At 40.5% G+C, this 15,632-nt stretch overlaps 1 protein-coding gene across 2 annotated transcripts in view; it reads left to right on the top strand.

The window, feature by feature from the left end:
- Positions 1-15,632, top strand: part of LOC145981756 (uncharacterized) — a 242,044-nt gene that overhangs the window by 181,045 nt on the left and 45,367 nt on the right. The gene's annotated exons all lie outside the window — the stretch shown is intronic.

Raw genomic sequence — 15,632 nt, 5'->3', positions numbered from 1 at the left:
CACAGAATGTGACAGAAAACGAAAGAGAAGGGAAATAAAGAAGCGACAGAGGGTGGAGAGGAAGTAAATAAAGAAGTGAGGGATTAGTGTTACCCACGGGACGAGACGGGACAGGCTTTTAAAAATTCGAGACGAGACGAGATTGACCATGTGTCATAAGACAAACGAATGTTTTCGAGACGAGACAGCATTTCCACGAGACGAGACAGGCCAAAGTCTCGTCTCGTGGGCAACACTATGAGGGATACGTAGAAGAATGAAGAGAGAGAGAGAGAGGGGGGGGGGGCGGAACACATAGAAAAAGAAATGATCGCGTAAAACTAAGAAAAGATCATAAACTAGAATAGAGCGGTGCAGATCCACTGCCAGGTTTTGAGATATATTATTGTCCTTCATATTTTTTAGGACTTAAATTATCTTTTATCACCGAGTTTAATAGGTTCGAGATTATTTTTTAAAGTTTCATCTCAATCCACTTTATACTCAGGTAGGTTATTCAGAACTGCACATACAGTTTAAATTTGTATCCGAACCATTGTGCAATGTGCCTCAAAAGGGGTTGCAACACGAGACCCCTTGGGGGAATAGGTTTTTGTTTTCTTTGTGTATTCACTTCACTCCTCATATCTGATCGTTTCGTTAAGTTTACTGTGGTAATGGGAGGAATTTTGATGACGACATACAGTGATAACCATCTATTCTAGCCCTGGACACTATTTTCGTAAAACAATATTCTATTCTCTAGAACATGGATCCCAGCTTGGTTCCTGTTTACAGTAAGGTAAGGCAAAAGTACCACACATACCATGAAGGCATTTGGGGTGATGTGGAGGTAGAGCTCCACATGTTCTTGCTCTCGGTCATAGTTGGGATCATGTGATCAGCATCACGCCCGGCCGCCTTTATCCCCAGGCATCGAAAATCACACATGGAATGAATATTGTCGTCTAAACCGATAGTGTCGATCTGATTCCATTGAGTGTAAAAGTATTTCTCTATCTTCAGTTGTAACGAAGATATGGGATTTTGAAATTTGGACAGTTTGGCTGAGGAATTCCAATGACTTCATACGAGGCTGGGTGGGCCTCAGAGACAATTCTCGATGAAGTGAGGTATTCAACATAAATTCGCCCCCTCCCAACTGTAACTTCTGGATCCGCCACTGGAATAGAGACACAACAAAAGATAAGAGAATTACACGTAGGGTGAAAGAAAGAAAGAATAGGTATTTTATCCTATCGCAAGGGTACAAGTGCCCCCTTTTCCTCGCGAGGGTCCCCAGGGCAACAACGTGCTTTATATTACGCTCAGTGTTGCCTTCTCTCCACCACACTTACGAGAAAAACAACGCCTGTCCCATCCTTGTATAGCCAATCCCTGGCCGCGCCCATGCAAATTGCCCCGTACCAGGTCTGCAAGAAGATGTGGTAGATTGAAGATTACAATGTGGTTCCACGTAGCGTCGATCTTCATCATGCCATTGTGCTGAATCTGCCCACTCTGTCCTCGGATTTCAAGAGTTCAGGTGCACAATGACGGCACTGATTGTGAAAATAACACGTTTACGTGTCTGATGCATGTGATTATCTCCTCGCCAGATCCATCACGCGCGTAAAAACATGTCGTTTGCTCCCACTATGTCGGATCCCATGGCAATCTCCATATGTAGAGCGATTGTACGCTGCTGCCGAGGGGCACATGCCCGTTCATTCAAAGCTATACCGTATACTTTGGTTTACGTGATGAAACATGCCGAAACTAGTGACATAGTTCTTTCTTCTTCCTCCTCCTCCTCCTCGCATTCTAGCTGCTTTCTTAGGTTTTGAAATATTAATGTTTTTGTATATTTCATGCTTTACGTCACTTTTCTAGCCACTTGGTGAGCGAGGGTGAGCTCTAGCCGATCCTGAAATGGTCTTAGCCCACTCAATCAAATAGCATAGGATAAAAGAGGAAAGGAGGAAGAGAAACAGAAAAACGGAGAAACAAAGAGACATAGAAATATCGGAAGAAAGAGAGAAAGATGGTAATAGAGAAAGAAAGAGAAAAGAAAAGACGACGAAAGAAAAAGAAAAGACAAGACGAGGAATAATGATAGAAAGAAAGGAAGCTAGGAAAATAAAGAGAGAGACATCGAAGTAGAGAAAGAAAGGATGAAACAGAGTAAGAAAGAAAGATATAGAGAAAGAGACGACGACAGAAAAAGAGAAGAAGAGAAATAAAGATAGAAAGGAAGGAAGCTAGAAAAGTAAAGAGAGAGGCATCGAAGTAGAGAAAGAAAGGACGAAACAGTAAGAAAGAAAGATATAGAGAAAGAGACGACGACAGAGAAAGAGAAGAAGAGGAATAAAGATAGAAAGGAAGGAAGCTAGAGAATTAAAGAGAGAGACATCGAAGTAGAGAAAGAAAGGATGAAACAGAGTAAGAAAGAAAGATATAGAGAAAGAGACGACGACAGAAAAAGACAAGAAGAGGAATAAAGATAGAAAGGAAGGAAGCTAGAAAAGTAAATAAAGAGACATCGAAGTACAGAAAGAAAGGAAGAAACAGAGTGAGAAAGAAATATATAGAGAAAGAGACGAAGACAGAAAAAGGGAAGAAGAGGAATAAAAATAGAAAGGAAGGAAGCTAGAAAAGTAAATAAAGAGACATCGAAGTACAGAAAGAAAGGAAGAAACAGAGTGAGAAAGAAATATATAGAGAAAGAGACGAAGACAGAAAAAGGGAAGAAGACGAATAAAGATAGAAAGAAAAGAAGCGAGATGAAGAAAGAGACAAACGTGGAGGCAGAGAGAGAGAGAAAGGAGGAGATGTGTAGACAGAGAAATAGAGCAGAGAGAGAAAGAAAGAGACATGCAGACAGAGACACAAGATATGAAATGAACCGACCTCAGTGGCGGAGTGGTTAGCACAGCTCGTTACGACGCAAGGGATCCTGGATTCGAATCCCGGCATTGACATGGATGTTCTTTGCGGATGTCTCTTCATGAATTTCCTCATATCAACAATCATCCTCGTATTCGCTATTAGCCAGAAGTGGCAGAAATACAAAGTAAAATAAATAAAATCACTCGATAAGAAACGGAGATGTTCTAATACTAATTAACTTAACTATAATTCTCTTAATGATTATAAAAGAATATATTGTTTTTGTTTATTCTCATTCGAAATGAATGAAGCCAATTTCTAGAGGTGGTCGACTGACAGATGCAACCCCACGCCGTAAATCCCATTATTGTGATGAAAAAGTTAAATCACGTCCTCAATGTCCGTTCCTCTCCATAAATTAGAAGACGCACCAAATGCTTCTGTGGAAACCAGAGCACTGGGGTAGTGGGACCGTGGAAGGTTGCTGGGCGTTCCGTAGACTTCTCACACCCTTCAAGAACCAAGCAGCGTGACAGATTGCCTGACAAAAGAGAACGACCGCCCCAGAGACGTAGACGATTAACTTGCGAGAAGGCGTGGAGAAGGTGGAAGAATAGTGGCCATTCGAGACTGCGAAAGATGCCGCCGAAAAGCCAACATATTTCAAGTTGTGCATTTCGAATGCTGCGTGCTTCATGGAAAAGAATGCCGAGGCTCTGAGAAACTTTTGTGGGGCCTGCATTGGCAGTGATTGTTCATGCAGCAAATTGAAGTAACGGGATATGTTCCTTGAGGCTTGTGGCGACATCCAAAGACATGTTCGTGAAGAAACCAACTCTCACCACTTGGAATGATATATAAAAATAATTATTATCCTTGTTAAGCAGATAACAGCAAAAATAAAATACTACTTTTAAAGTAGCATAGTGGTAAGGTCGTCGCCTTGTAATCAAAGGGTTCCGGGTTCAATACACCTGTGGAGGCACATGGCCAGTTCTGTGCATACAGTGAACTTAAAACAACAATTCATCCATTCAAAATGTTTAGTGTGTAAATTTCCAATAACACAATAAATATACATTTAATTTTATGAAGTTAATTTTTAACTTTCTAATATATAAAAAAAATATTATTAGCATATAGGCTGTTTATGAAATTCTTGCAAGAAATACACTCTTGAACTTATCTTACAAACTTTATTTCTTCTTGAACTATTATCTAAATAATATGTTATATACAAAACAACACACGCAACTTAAGGAAGAAATACTAGGAATTAAGAAACTTATTTCCAGTGAACTTTATGAAAAATCATAAATAAATGTTAAATTTCCTGAAACACTCAAAGTTTGCTCGTGATAACCAAACACATATTTTATATTAAACTCGTATCTGGTGGCCGTATTAAGAATTGCCTACTACCGGTTGTTATCAAATACAATTATATATTTGATTGGCAGTGTTGTTATGATTTATGCAATAACCTTCGTACAATAAGTGTAGTTTGTTTACTGAACTAATGGTAGGGGTTTCAATCATTATTATTAGTGTGTTAACATATGGAAAATCAAACCTTTATTATTATAACATTATTATTATTGATTTGCTTTATTGTACTTCGCTTCTTGTGTACTTTTGGCTAATTTGCGAAGATGGGGATGAGTGATGATATGATGAAATTGATGAATGGACACTCTCAAACATCCATGCCCAAGCCGGGATTTGAACCCGGGACCAACATTATTATTATTATTAGTAGTAGTAGTAGTATCAAAGACGTTATTACCCTCGTAAATTATGCAAAAAGGGGGTAGAAGTTAGTGCTAAAGCATTTGTGTTCGAACAAACGATTTTAATTATTTTTTCAACACGTTCAATTTCACATTAATAATGGAAAACAAGCACACAAACTATTTTTGAAAGACAGAAAATGCTTTATAAATGCATTATAATTATAAATTATAATTATAAATTATTTTACATTAACATGTATAACTTTCATGCACGATATATGTCTCACACATATGCAACATGGAGCGACGTGGACACTAAATTGTGTACGTATTCGAAGTTTCTCTAATACATATTATATACAACATATATTTAAAAAGGTAAAAAAAAAAGGTAAAGTGTTCCCCTGTGCTTAGCACCACGCCATGAAGGCGTATAGGGGGTGTGGGGGTAACGCCCCACACTTTCTTGATCCGGTCGTGAGTGGGGTGATGTGATCAGCATCACGCCCCTGACCGCCTTTACCCCCCAGGGTTTCCCCCAGGTACCCATGTTATTCGACGCTGGGTAGGCGCCGGGGCCGCTTCCACCGTTAGAAAAGTTCCCGGATTTGAACCGGCCGGGGATCATACAACATATATTACCTATTTAAATACATTACACATCCAATTTTTGCAGGCTGTAATCAATATTGATTTAATAGGGCGCAAATAATTTCACAGGACGCCATTGCATTCTCTCTTTTACAACTTTTGTGCCTCCCCGATGGCGTAGTGGTAACATCGTCGCCTTGTGATCAAGGGATCTTGGGTTCGATACCCGGTGGAGGCTCATGGCACAGTAGTTCGGATCGCACTTTAAACTGTAGGTCCAGTTCCGATTAGCCTTTCTGTGCCTAAAGTAGACTTAAAACCAAGAATCAATCAATCAATATTACAATTTATTTTAATTTAGGTCACTGTGCCCAGGGCCGACTCCCGCCGCCTCCTAGCTAGGGTTCTGAACTTGATAAGAATAAGTGAAGCAGGCATTGCAAGCGAAGCGGGCAAGACAATTTTTCGAAAAGTATTTCTATTTGCATAAAATTTCAAGTTGTGGGCAGCAATGTTTGCCCCCATAGAACTCATTTCAGTCCAAGGTTAGGGGGGAGGGCAGTGTCTCCCCCGTCGTTGCGCCATTGCTTTTGTCGTTATAAGTTGGTCAGTAGTTATTGAAGGAAAATTCAGTTACTGATTGTTCTTGACATGAAAATAAGAATGTGGTATTGTTTGTTTGAAAATTACGATTAAGTTAGACCATTGACACTGTTCATATTAGTTCTTGTAAAATTTCTTGTCACAAGATGTCCTGCTTTTCACACAATATCACTTTTTATCAATGCCGCATTCTGTAAGTTGTACTGAAATTAGGTGTCAAAAGTAAAGTAAAGTAAAGTGCCCCCTGTGCTTAACACCACACCATGAAGGTGTATAGGGGCGGGTGTGGAGTTAGGGGGGCCACAATTTCTTGTAGCCTATGTACATTCAGTTAATATTAATGGTAAAATTAGTTGTTGTCATGAAGGTGCCAGGTTAGACTGGAATCTCTTTGCTACTGAGCTACTTGATTATAGTTTATGAAAAGGTTGATTAATTGATTTGCTTTATTTTACTTCGCTTTTTCTGCCACTTTTGGCTAATTTGCGAAGATGGAGATAGTGATGATATGATGAAATTGATAAATGGACACTCACAAGCATCCATGTCCAGGCCGGGATTTAAACCCGGGACCCCTGGCGTCGTAGCGCGATGTGCTAACCACTCCGGCACGGGAGCCGGCTTACGAAAAGGTCCCATCATGTGTCTATGTCACAGTTGTTGCATAGATATTTGCTTTATTTTATTTATTATAAAGAAGGGATTCTAGTTTCGATGTCAATGGGGCAATGTACGTACAATGTTTCTGATTTTATAAATTTGGTTATCGTCGATTTTCTGCCATTTTTGGCTAATTTGTAACGGTTCTGATTCCATCTGAGCATGAAATGGACTTAGAACAAACTTTGCCAAAATACAGAAATTTCAAATACAGTACAGTGGTACCGACAGCTGACTTTTCATTCTAGTGATTCCCATTAAAATCTATCTCGATGTGGAGGATGATTTTTAGCAAAGAAAAATTGCAGATGCCCTTCTGACCATGTGATACATATTAATCTCGAAATTTAGAACAGGAATATTGTTTCTTTCGAAATTTTCTGTGTGTGTGTGTGTGTGCGTGTGTGTACATATTTTGTCTATTTTTAACACTCTCAAACCTCCGCCTAGTCTACACGAGCTCCCGCGTAACGTAATGGTTAGCGCTCTCGCTTTGGTGCTAACGGTTCTGAGTTCAATCCCCGGTAAGAGCTTCAAAAATGTCGGTATTTACCTAGCAACTTCAAATCAATCCAGAATTACTGAACTAAAATTGGCAAGCGGGCCTTGTCGCCACTTTAATCACCATGATCAGGGCCGGATTTAAAATGTTGCCGCCCCTATCCCAAAGTAAAGATGCCGCCCCTCCTACATAGATGCTGTGAATTGTGGGCGAAGGAAATTCCTACTGGATCTAAACCTTAACCTGACGAGCAACTGCCCAAAATATAGAGATATTGGGTTGAAATTCTTACAAGTGATAGATATCTTGAAGGGCTAGCTTGTCTTTTTCATTCCAGCATTCGGCGAATATGTTTGAAGGTGGGGAACGAAAACTCTATTCTTTCTGTGAACGTGTACCAAATTACGTACATTTCGAGATATTGAATTGAATTGATTTTTTTATGTAAAAGAGATATAAACCATTGCAGTTCTGATACATTACATACTTTAAACCCACCATAAGAAGCTTTGAAAAATAGAAATGGCTTTATTATACTGTACATTACATTATTATTATCTTGCGGAACAGTATGTCATTCACCTTTTATTCGGGTGTCTCCATACTTTTTGATCACCCTGTATCTACTATCAACTTTCAGCGCAGGAAGCCATAATCAGATTGCATGTTGAACATAAGACTTGTTTGATATTTTCTGATGAACGCGCGGCAATTGATTGATAGATTTGGTTTATTATACTTCGCCTTTCTGCCACTTGTGGCTAATCGTGAAGATGAGGATATTTGATGATATGATGAAATTGTTGAAGGGCCACTCACACCCATGCCGAGGCCGTGACTCGAACTCGGGGCCCCTATTGTCGTAGCGCGCTGGGTCCGCACCAGGTGTCTCAGTAATAATGTAAATGCTTATAGGTATTTAAATAAACAAATTGTAATTGCATTAGCTTTGCGTTTGGTGCGGTGAATTTCGGTGAAGTCCGGAGGGCCCAATGAAGTTAAATCCACTCTCCTCATCTCCTTGCTGGGGCCCTTGGGATCTTAGATCTTTCTAAGATGCGAAAGAGAGAGTGGGATGCGGAAAGTAATGGGAAACTACCGCATCTATTTTCCCGAGAAAACTTGCAACTGAACATCGAACAGCATGGAGGTTGCAAGGAAAGACCTGCCCAAGGGCAGAAAAAGATGAATGAATGAATGAATTAATTAATAATTAAATATATATAATAATTAATATTGGATTGTTATTATTACATGAATAGTTAAAGAGACGGTATAAGAAATGAGATATACCAGCACATATTCATTATATAACTTAGAAGTAGTTAGTTTAAGATCCCCAAAATTAGTGTAAAAACAACTGCCCTGGGAAGGAAATCAATGTTAAATAGATAATTATTGAATATTTATTGAATAACAAAAAAGGATGTTAGATTCAGATGACGGAAGTAAAGTTTCTAGTTTATATTTTATACACATTATTATAGCTACTAGCGTGCATAAATCTTCTTTTGTATTGTCATTCAAAGCCGTATGATCCCAATATAATCCTTGACAGAAGTTGGTCGGAAATGAATATCCCTGGATTGTGCAACAAATGCTAAACACGTATGTTTTCATTATTTAATATTTGTAATTGGTAAGTCTTTCGGGAAGGGGGGGGGGAGCTGTCTGTCCCCCTAAATATGTCCTTGCGTCAACTAGACCGAACCGAAAACTGTCAACGGCATCCTCAATAAACGAGCATCGAAAGGCGTGTTTCTGTTTATAAATCAAACCACTCCGTCTCTGGCATAACCTGCACGCAGTGTCAGCAAGCATTCCAGTGCCAAATACATCCGAGAGAGTCGTGCGAATAACCAGTTCCTCGCCTACCTTGTCCTGGACTTGGTTCCCGTGTGACAAGGTAGCTCTTACGTACGGCCCGTTAAGCAAATACTCGGCGAGAATTAAAGAGATACAAATGTGCCAAGAAGGACACGGACCTCCACTCACCTCGTTACCTACCTATGATGACGTATTCTTTGTGCAAATACCACCACTGCTTACATTACATACATGTTACGTCACACCTTACATCGTAAACATTGGATTCTTCAATCTGTACGGTTCCTTACTAGTGTTGCCCACGGGACGAGACGGGACAGGCTTTTAAAAATTCGAGACGAGACGAGATTGACCATGTGCCATAAGACAAACGAATATTTTCGAGACGAGACAGCATTTCCACGAGACTCCACGAGACTCCACGAGACGAGACAGGCCAAAGTCTCGTCTCGTGGGCAACACTATTCCTTACCCGGTGGAGACATTGCACAGTGGTTCGGATCCCACTTTATACTGTAGGTCCAGTCCCGATTAGCCTATGAACGATTCAATCTGGTGTTCTCATGCTTAATATTTGTGATCTCAAGCGAATTGTTTCAAAATTTACATCGCTAAGCAGTGGCGCCGACTTGTCAAAATTATTGGGGGGGCCTCTGATCATCACTGAAACAAATTAACCAATGACTCACTCCCTCCCTTTTTAAGTTTTAGCCTCAGTGTTCGGAATTTTCATTTGCAGTTCGAATACAAAATGTCAATTGTTCACGGATGGAATGTCACAAGTTTCGTCAACCATAATAGCAAAATATTCCCGACTTAATATCTGCTACCTCGGAGCGCAAAACAGATCTCCCTAATATAAGTATCAATGATCTCGTTCTAAATGTCATGTGAGAGCCATTTGTAGCCCGAACTCTCCTAGTTCATGCACATCTTCTTTTGAAACTCTTTTTAGTAAAAATGTTAACAATACTCATAATTATATACTTAGTATATAGTAATAAGTCATGTGTTTTGCTGTCTCTGGTCATAGCCCCCCAAAGTTGATGGTTTAGCGGTCTCAGCACCCAAAGTTGATGGTCTAGAACATTTCAAATGTGTATTTAAAGTTAAGTTCATGTGGCCGAATTCAGAGTAAACTTTACAAGAGAAGCAAAATAATACATTAGATCATCTTAAGCAAAATTATTTGGGGGGCTCTGCCCCCACATCGATAACATTGGGGGGGCTCGAGCCCCCCAAAGCCCCATGGAGTCGGCGCCTATGTCGCTAAATTAACTTCAAATACACTGGTCGTATTTCCTGCTGGCGGCTGGGAAACAACAAATCAGCGATCAGTTGAAATATCTTCGACTGACATCGGGCATTTTCGTGGTACAAGGCACCCGAACGTTGCTGGCGGGAGATACAAACGTACTGTGAAACGAGAGAGAGTTGATCAGCGCCGGTACTGGATAAAAGTTGTACAATAGTAAACAGAGCACGGAAAGTTAGTGCACAAAGCACCCAAACACCACACAAACAAGCTAATAAGAAACAACTGAAAAGAACAGACGTACGTTTGGCAACGTGGTAACCGAAGGGCGATGTTACCCCTACAGCTTTTACTTCGCAACTGAGGTTGTTGACACTCATCAAGCCACACACCCCCGAAGACGATTCATGGACAGATGGAACTATGTAACGAAAAGTAGGCCAACCGACACCTATTTCATTAGGGATAGTACCGGGAAGGGTGGTACAAATAGAGCTGAGAACGAGGCGAGGCCTTTCGAAACTTGTCGAGACACTCTCGGTCTCGTTGTAGACTCTGGCATGATATTAAAAATTTACTAAAATCAAACTTGCTTTAATTCTTCAGACATACCAAGCGGATATCTACGTGATTATTTACACGTAAGCCATATATTATTTTGGCTTCCCCGATGGTGCAGTGGTAGTGTCGTCGCCTTGGAATCAAGGGGTTCCGGGTTCGATACCTGGTGGAGGCACATAGTGGTTCGGATCCCACTTTTAACTGTAGGTCCAGTCCCGATTAGCCTTACTGTGCATAAAGTGAACTTTAAACACTAAATTAATCAATGAATCATATATTATTTTGTAATTTACAAAGCCAATTCGTTGGTGGCAATTGTGAACCTGTGCTGCATGGTTGCTTATATTCAGGATGAAAATTTTTTGTTGGGTTTTTAGGCCTCGCAGTCGATAAGAAGCGTCAAACAAGAAACTTTGATGATAATAATGAAGCTTTTTGCTTTGGGGAAGATGTCCGCTAAGGTGGCGTATTTCTTACTTCATTTTGGGAGATAGGTTTTTTGGAGTGTGTCCGGCTTAAAAGTACAATAAACGAAAAATTAATAACTTGTAAGTTTATTAAGATATTTCCGTACAGTTTTCTTCTACCTATAGAGTAACTGAATTTTTTACACGCCTAATTTACCTCGATATCTACACCATTAGTAACATGACAGATGTCCAACCTATATTCAAGCATATGTTGAACAGCATTATTGGCGTCACATTCCGGATGCAGCGTCGTAGATCAGGAAGGTCAGGATCTCGTGTTTCGTACACTGGAGACTACTACAGACATTACTCCGATTGATTTTTTTCTTTTGGGGGGGGGGGGGTTGTAAAGTCTCAAGTGTACTTGCGCGGGGCTTGAATATAGGTTGGACATCTGTCGTGCTACTACAGTGGAACCTTGGGAAAAGAAAACAAATCGAGGTATCAAAGATTTCGACTTACCAAGGTTCGAGTTATTGAGGGCCAAAATCGCCGACTTCGAGTTATAGAGGTCTAAAGTCGACTTACTAAGGTCCGTGCGACTAAAACTTCGAGTTATAGAGGTGATTAGAATTGAACTTCGACTCACAGAGGCTTTTCATACTCTACCTTTGTGTTATTGAGCTCGAACGGCATCCCATAAACTGTACAAAAATTCGTCTTATCAAGGTTTTATTCGAGTTGTTGAGCTAAAATTAGTATTGAGTGTTATGGACAATTCAAGGGGATTACAAAAAATTCGACTTATCAAGGAATTCGAAATGTTGAGATTCGAATTATCAGGATTCCACTGTAATGGTGCACATATCGAGGTAAATTAGGTGTGCAAAAAAACTTTTTGAGTTACTCTATAGGTAGAAGAAAACTGTACGGAAATATCTTAATAAATTTACAAGTTATTAATTTTTCTTTTATTATACTTTTAAGCCGGACACACTTTAGTTATCAGTTAACAGTGGCGGCGGCGTGGGCAGTTGCACTCCACTTTTTGCCAGTTTTGCCCCCACACTATCGTAACGACGTGGTGTAGTGGTGAGTATAGTTGCCTTCCAAGCAGTTGACCCGGGTTCGATGCCCGGCGCCTCCACCACGTAACGTTCCTAAAGGAACTGGGATCGAATCTGGATGGCGTAGCTCATTCATCACTCATCCTCGACGATGGCATACTCGCTGCTCATAGGAAGCTTTAAGATAACGTGCCAGGGGTGACAAACACACATATGAATGGGCAAACAAACACCTTCTAAGACTGGATCAGCATGGTGAATGGAAACACATGCCTCTTACTGTGTTGAAGTGCTCCCTCGTGGTGTCGAACTACGGACTGGTTAATAAACGAGGTGTCCGTTTGTGGTGCTAGTCTGAATGCCCAGACTTCACTCTCCTTCCATTAGACTTCTTGATCGTAATTCTGCATCCTCTGACTGATAGCTCAGAACTGACTAATGACCTCCAATCCCCCAGATATTTATTGTGATGGATTTTACTAAGCAATGCGGAGTCAGTCACTTGTAGCCTCTCCCTGGATTTCACCTGTTACATGTTTACACCGTTGGTGACCAGGAAGAGCTTAGGTAATGCTTGACACTGCATTCCTGATTGTCAAGTTCCTGTCTGGAAAATGACAGCTACTGTCTGAGATTTGGAAGTTCTTTTGTATCAATTGTTTGTGGATTATTACGCTATGGCTTCTTAATCCTAAGCCATGTATACCAATGAAAAGTAAATTGTCCTCCCAATCGCCGCTACTGGCAGTCGGTAAAATAAACTACCCGGTGGAGGCACATAGTGGTTCGGATCCAACTTCATACTGTAGGTCCAGTCCCGATTATCCTTTCTGTGTATAAAACGGCCTTAAAAGAACAAACTCAAAGTTTGCCTTGCGGTTCTAAGTGCCTTAGAACACTGGTTCTAATCTCGGCCATTAAATCTCAATATTTACAGGTAATTTAGAAACAGTATACAGTAAAACCTCGTTAATCCGGACAGGCAAATGGCAAAAAAAGAAGAAAGAAAGAATGCAAGGTTTAAATGTGGCTATAAGTCAACAATCGCACATCATAATATGGGTATCGCGTATGTAGTACGTACTCCATTGTATGTAGAGTATTGCTTTACATTTTACTGTACTGTATAGTGTACTTAGGCCTATGACCTTTAAATACACCATAATAAACGTGTTTTGTTGCTATAAACGGAGTTTTAATGCACTTTCTACTGTTCTTTTAGGTTATTTCAGTTAATCCTGACTTTCGTTAAACCGGTCAACTTATCCCCCCATTATTTCGCATTAACGAGGTTTTACTGTATTATATTCTAAGAGAGGCAGAAGAAGCTTAAAGAAGACGAAAGAAAAGGCAATCTGAAAGAGAAGAAGGAGATTCACACAAACCCTGTGGTCCAATTAACCCATCCGATGACAACCGGCAATAATTGCGGAAGCGTTTTTTGCCGATCGCCTCCCGAGGCTCGGCAGCCAGGATAAGGGCCCGTGACGTCACGGAGCTCGTAAGAAACGTCGGCGATAGCATCGATCGTGATGAAGATGCTCCCGGTCTCTCCATGGCGGTCACGCTCCCCCGCTCCGTGGCAGGTGATAATTTCCATCTCGCATGCACGAGAGAGAGAGAGAGAGAGCTTTGATTCCTCGACGGACGATCGCATGTTGCCGCTCTGGGCGGAGGCTTGCACGCATCACTTGCTGAATCTGCCGAGCCAAAATTGTCAGGATGTAATCTTGCTGAATTCTCGTTCCAGTGAAACAACTGTGATGCATTTGCTGGTCTGGATGGAGTTTGGAGCCGGGTATTGCCAACCACGACACGCTGACAAATTACATTAGGCCCTCTTTAGACGAAAACATTTTCCGTAGCACTTTTCTTAACATCTATGCCATGATCAAAATGCAATCGTATGGCATTTTCAAGGGTAGAATAGGTCCTATTTCCGTAGCATTTTTCGTAGCGTAACCAATCAGAAGCGACCTCTAGGTCACGAGTGCACATATAATGGCGGCCGAGTGAGATGTAAACTATGCATCACCTCACGTTTTTGAAAGAGGATAACTATTCAACCGAGAGGAATAACGTTTCCTATAAAAAGGTATTAGGTACAAATCAATGGCACTGCATAAATATATACTTTATAGCGCATACAGGACGCGTATGGAAGAATATTTTCGTTGTTCCAATTGTAAACACAGTGCACTTACCATAGATGGCGTAACTCAGTGTGCCTTTCATACATTATACATCGCAATCGCAAAGCTAACCGGAATGTTACATGAGGTCAGAGCTTTATCCAATATTTTTCATTTGGAGGGTGTAAGTCCCTGTGTCCGGCGTTGGGTCTCCTTGGGAAGATCGTAACAACTTTTCTCCTGAGATTTCTACCTGTGTATGGGACCGATGGCCACTCAACATCGTGAGAAAAATGGGGAGCTACGAATTAGTAACTTAACACGGTGATAGAAAACCTACAACAACGACTTGGTATTCGTCGTGCTGACCACACGCCATCCCGTAAATGTTTGGATGATCTCCCACCTCAGGTGAGTGTGTGTTCAGGATCAGGTGGGAGTGAGGCCAGCAGTCGTGAAATAGGCGCCTTTGTTCTCAATGTGCTGTTGTGTCACAGGTTATTATTATTACTAAGTAATGAATGCATAACAGTTTTAAAAATAAAGTAGATATATTTTGTAGCAACGTAAAAGCTATCGTTCCGAGTTAGAATCTCGGCCTGGATATTGGTGCTCTTTGTGAGTGTCCCTTTAAGAGAGTTTCCATGGTAACTAAGCATGAATATTACACATGGATTAATTTTTTTGGATGAGCAGATAAAGAGCGTCGACCTGATTCCATTGAGTGTAAAATCACTTCTGTATCTTCAATACTAACAGAGATATGCGTGTTTGAAATTTTATAGAATCCTGTCGTAAGATGTGAGGCCTTCGCTAATATTACAATGTTTCAACAATCGAAATATATATTTCAAATCTCCTGGATGACGACTACAATCGCGAACAAATAGATTGGATATTTTATTGTTAATACCTCACTGCCTGAAGCTGTCAAACACATTTCCGGTTATACAATAAAAAATACAGTTTAAGTAAGATATACGTAATAGCTCGCTTTCATACAACATACACTTACATTTCGGCAAACGCACAAACAACACTTGAAGTAATAACCTTTCACGTCGCAGTCTTCGTACCGAACTATTTCCTTCGCTTGACTCTGGTACAATAAAAACAGGCAACCTCTCGCGCATGCGTGATACACAAAATCCTGTACGACAGGAAATGGTCATACCTTCATCAGTTCCACCATTCATCCTCATCGACGCGATTAGCGAACACTAGGAGTAAAGCGACGTTAAATAATAAAAATACAACTACAAATCCAAAGCTACAGTTTAGATTTTGTACCATTTTGGGGAACAAGTATTTTTTTAACAAATGTCATGGACCAAGAATTACTTCATTTTGTCATCACGATCCAATGACATTTGTACTAAATTTAAAACATCACTATTCGAGGTATATGTGCACTTAATGTCAT

This window comes from Lepisma saccharinum, chromosome 30 (genome assembly GCF_977018435.1).
Source record: "Lepisma saccharinum chromosome 30, izLepSacc3.1, whole genome shotgun sequence".
Lineage (NCBI taxonomy): Eukaryota > Metazoa > Arthropoda > Insecta > Zygentoma > Lepismatidae > Lepisma > Lepisma saccharinum.
Note: the sequence above shows the minus strand (reverse complement) of the source record. Positions and strands in the feature narration are given on the sequence as shown.